The sequence below is a fragment of the Cibotium barometz genome, chromosome 5 (genome assembly GCF_041138505.1).
Source record: "Cibotium barometz isolate CiBa-2024 chromosome 5, ASM4113850v1, whole genome shotgun sequence".
In the NCBI taxonomy this organism is placed as follows: domain Eukaryota; kingdom Viridiplantae; phylum Streptophyta; class Polypodiopsida; order Cyatheales; family Cibotiaceae; genus Cibotium; species Cibotium barometz.
The window spans coordinates 19,261,698-19,266,424 of NC_141050.1; the positions used below are offsets into that span (position 1 = coordinate 19,261,698).

Below are 4,727 nucleotides of genomic sequence, written 5' to 3' on the forward strand. Positions count from 1 at the left end.
TTCGATGCCAAAACCTCGCAATCAACAGCTATTCCTGAAGAAATTCCCACAACCAAACCATCTATCTAACAAGGAACTTAAAGGAAAGACCCCGGAGCCTACGCATCTTCATCTGACAAACCCCACCAAAGGAGACAACCACATGCTCAAAGGCCTCGTCATCGACATCCACTCCACAATGAGACTCTAGTCTCATCATCATCAACAATGCCTATGAGTCTCAAACCTGCAACCTCAATGCTAATCAAATTCAAGGAGGGTCCCAAACCTTCCCAATCAACCCCAAAGAAAACTCCACCATGACAACCACAATCAAGGTATCTTAATAGTATCAAAATGTGGGTGGAGAAGCAGCTACTTGTAGCTCAAGGCTACTATGAAGGTACCACAATAAAATTTTGGTGTCTCGACAGTCAAAGACTCTTGCTCAATGATACAGCACTCGGAGGCCAAGGAAAAAGAAAAGTAATCCACAACACAGTCCAAAAAAACCTTTGTAATTTCCTCAAAAAACTCCACCAAGTGATCAAGTGTTGTACCAAAAATACCGTTTGCAGGCACAAGGGTACTACCAAAGAAATACCAAAGCTTAGGTCTCCAAGCGCATCATAAAGTCCCCTAAGCTTGCACAAAGAAAGAAAGCCTCAACACCTAGCGCATCGACCAACAATATGAAGAAAACCTCACCCACTGACTTCAACCCCAACAACTTCATCTAAAGTTCGACAAGAATGAAGGCCCAAGCAACAACAAGCAAATCACTCAACCACTCTTGTGCATTCACCACCAACACAAGATCTTGTGTGTTTACTATGTTACTTCACAATTTTGCATAGAGCTACGATTAGGATAGAGATAGTTGTTGAATCAAGGCAACCATTGCTAGAGGTCCGCTTGAGACTTAATTTTGGAGTCCCAAGGTTTGTTAACAAAACTCCTAGAAATTCCCCACCATGGAGTTTAATTTGGTAGATGAATCCTCCCATTCAAGGCTACTTCATGCACCTTCATCTAGCTACACATGAGATTATCACTCTTTAGGTAGCTACACGTGAGGCTATCACTCTTCAAGCAAAAGAAGCAAAGTAGATCATCATACTTGAAATTTTTATTCTATTCCTCAAAATAAATGAAAGATGTAATACCTTTGCTGAAAAACTCAATGACAGATGTCATACCTTCGCTGAAAAACACGAGCGATGCACTTCCTCTCGGAGAACTATAGAATCCAAGAATAGGACTTTTACTTCTTTATAAGCCATGTATCATGTCAATTGTCATGTGCTACGTAGTGTCATAGGTTGTGTTCAATATCATTTGTCACTTATCATATGGTGTATGCTGCATAGCATGCATCCATGCATAGAGAGTCAAGCTGCAAGGATCAACAGAGGTGAAAGGGACTTAACTGCTAGGAATCTGGTTGGCTCGGCATTCATCCACATGCAGCAGTGCAATGACAATATTTTCTTCATAATCGCTAAAAGCTGTGAATGCAATTATCACAGTGACCTACGGACCGGCTGTAAACCAACCACACAGATGTTGACAGGGCATAGTGTGAATGTGAAAAGCCCGAAACCTGGTAGCACTATTCATCAAGGCACAATAACTGAGGAAGGAGCAGACAGTTTGTAGAATGGACAAGCTGTCCCCCAATTTAGTTAAACCTCGCACTGGAAGGAGCAGATTAATTAAGGAAGCAGCAGGCTATCTGTAGAATGGACAGGCTGTGCCATAATTTCATAAAACCATGCTCGCGCATGCATGTGTGCTGAGAGAGAGAGATCTTTCCAGCTAACATTTTTCTAACAACAATGTGGCTAGCAAATTGTGAAAGGCATAGAGAAACCAAAAACCCACATGTAAGACAAAGAAACAAATCCAATAGGTGAACCCTTCCGAACACTAGAAAAGACCAAAGTAGCCAGACATGCATGTCCCTGAAAGAACTAGAAGATGAAACTCACCTTTTTTTAAAAGCTCCACAGTGACTACACCATCATTTGATGAAATCACACAACCGTAAGTCCAATAAAGAGACAAGAGTCCTATAAAGTTCATAGTAGATAAGTTTGGAGTAGATAACTCCATCAGGTGAATACAAATAAATACCCTTATTTGCTGAAATAGATATGCCCTTATGTTGAGGCTTACTTCTAGAGGTTAACTTCTATACACACAAAGCTATCATATCTACATAGACTTAAAAAAACTAGAAGCCACCGCCACTGAGTCTCTGGTGACGGGCCGCTGGTGACGGGCCGGCTTAGGGTCTACATCGCCCCTTTTTATAGATACCTAAAACAACTTGAAGCTGCAAAATCAGATCAAATTGCTAAGATGAGAGATGGAATAGATTTCCTGATGCCTTTTCCCAACTGGCTTTGCCACAGGTAGTCCTGTGCAGCGTTGACTGTAGAAGGCTCCACAACAGTAAGAGCAGTATTGAAATACTCTCTGAGCTGTGTAATCTTCCCTGCCTTCACAGTCCACACATGCACCCAACACTCGCTGCTGTCAAGTGTCTCACTTTTCCCCTCTGCAAAGACCTTGTCACCGATGGCACGCAAGGAAACCGGATTGAACAGGTAACTGTCATGCGTTGCAGCTCCCGTTAGTGATCGCATCAAATATTGGTCCGATGGAGGACCATGAAACCGCCACTCTAGATCATCAGAGACTAATAGCCCCTGCACAGCTTCTGCATCGCCTGCAGCTAGTGCCTCATAAAAGGCAAGTACTACTTGCCAGTTCTCTTGCTCCAGTGTTTCTGAGAGGTTAGCCAGTTCGAACTAAACAAGATCTGCACATTCAAGCAAAAATCAATATACAAAAATGGCACATAAAGCAGCATTCAATCCCACATTATCCACCACCAAATCGATCCATCCAACCTGCAAAGTATAAGTTAACGATGAAGCTTCATAGATTCTACTGCATATTCGAACAAGATTAAGTTTTTGCAAAGTAATCCTTGAAATGCTGTGCTTACCTGTGCGATGTTTGGGACTAGAGATAGCAACTCTCTCCGAGAAGGCATCAGACAGACAAACGGGATCAGAATATTCAAAAAAAAAATCCATCATGAAAATGGCTGTGGCGGATCGAAGTGGAGCATAGCTGCTGGCTGTGCTAGGGAAACTCATGCAGTTATCATCACGAAAACATCCTTTCACAGAAGCAAATGGACACGAACATGTCCAAACGGACATTAACACAACATGAGGCTGGCGAAAAATGCACCAGATGTGAGATGGACCAACAAATGAGCACAAAAGAGGCGGATGAGTCATAGATTCCTCATCGAACATTTAAGGCAGCATGGATACATGATGGTAAGGTAGGAGTTCATAACAATATCCTGTTTGATTTTGTATCTTGATGTCTGAGAAGGCAAAGAAACGAAAACCTATTCAAACCAATCTGATGCGTCGTCTCTCAAATTGAAAAGGAAGCCATCGATTCGAACAACGAGGGTTTCTAAAAAAACATGAATCCGTGCCCTGTGGGGGATTGCTCCCTTGCTAAAGGAAAGGCTCTCGCAGAGCTGCTTTTCTGCTCAAAAAGCCACGGAGCAACAGACAAGCAGAACTGGTTTCCTGATGCAAAAAACCACGGAAGCATGGAGAGTTGCTGGACTCTCCTGTTTTATAAATACAGCGGGAGCGCCATAGCTTGCAGGCCAGAGAGGAAGTTACAAGGTCGCCATGGCAGCTCTACAGATCGCTCATGCAAAGGAAGATGCAAAAACCAACAGAACAACGAAAGAAACACGATGATCAAACCTGGCGATGGCGTAGAAGATGATAGCCTTCTGTAAAATGCGCGAGGAAACTGCCTTTGGAAGCGAAAGGTTCCGCTAAGAAAAATATGGCGGACGCGGTGCCCTTTTATAACGTCACAAGCCCGTCTCCTTACCGCCACCTGTCAATGTCCTTCCACCCAATCCGGACTTTAATTTATGTTTACACACGTTTTTACGTATGCATTAATTTATGTATTAGCTCTTATGTATGTGGACTTGCAAACCAACATTTTGGCCTATAGATCGTGTGTAACCGGCCTTGGTTTCCTTACACCACCGAGCTGGACCGCCACGATAGCATGTCGATAGGATGCACCTATGATCAAGTGCATCTCCATGTACATCAAAGCTCATGGGCCTATGTGATGGATGAGGAGGTGGTATGTGACAGCACATGTGCATTGTATGTTGTTACATTGCACTCAAATCCATTGGAGTCGAGTTCAAGAAGTTACTTATATCATCAAAACACACACTTCTATGATTTAGTCATCATTAGATGGTATAAATTCCTTCATTGAAATCCCCTTCTCATCATGCTCTAGCTCCATGCTTTAGCACTCCTCCTTTGCCTCCTCCCCACTCATGCCCAATGTAGACAAATCCCCTCTCAAAATTGAAACCTTTCTAAAGCAATCCGATTACCACGAAGAAAGAGATATGATATTTGATAAACACAATTATCTAAATTCATTATTGGCATCTATGTACTCGCGCTTGCATGCTTGTGATTGATTGATTGACTCAATGGTGCGCCAGCTTGTAAGAGTTCACCCCCATTGAAGGGGGTTGACTACTTCAAATATTGGTTGTCCCCTTTGAGATAAAAACTTCTAAAAGAAAATTTAAGCATTTAAACAAAATTACAAACAATGAGAAAAGAGAGGTGGCATGAGAAAAATGTGATAGCATTTAATGA

The 4,727-nt window shown here is 42.4% G+C and overlaps 1 pseudogene across 2 annotated transcripts; it reads right to left on the bottom strand.

The window, feature by feature from the left end:
* Positions 1–1,949: 1,949 nt before the first annotated feature.
* On the bottom strand, positions 1,950–3,864 carry LOC147638165 (wound-induced protein 1 pseudogene; annotated as a pseudogene). 2 transcript variants are annotated; one of them, XR_015265816.1, is made up of 2 exons: positions 3,789–3,864; positions 1,950–2,806 (listed from the first exon to the last, which is right to left on the bottom strand). The product of XR_015265816.1 is annotated as a wound-induced protein 1 pseudogene, transcript variant X1 (transcript). The 2 variants fall into 2 exon arrangements; XR_015265817.1 differs by lacking the exon at positions 3,789–3,864 and adding an exon at positions 2,996–3,782 and having other exon boundaries at positions 2,629–2,806.
* Positions 3,865–4,727: the final 863 nt, after the last annotated feature.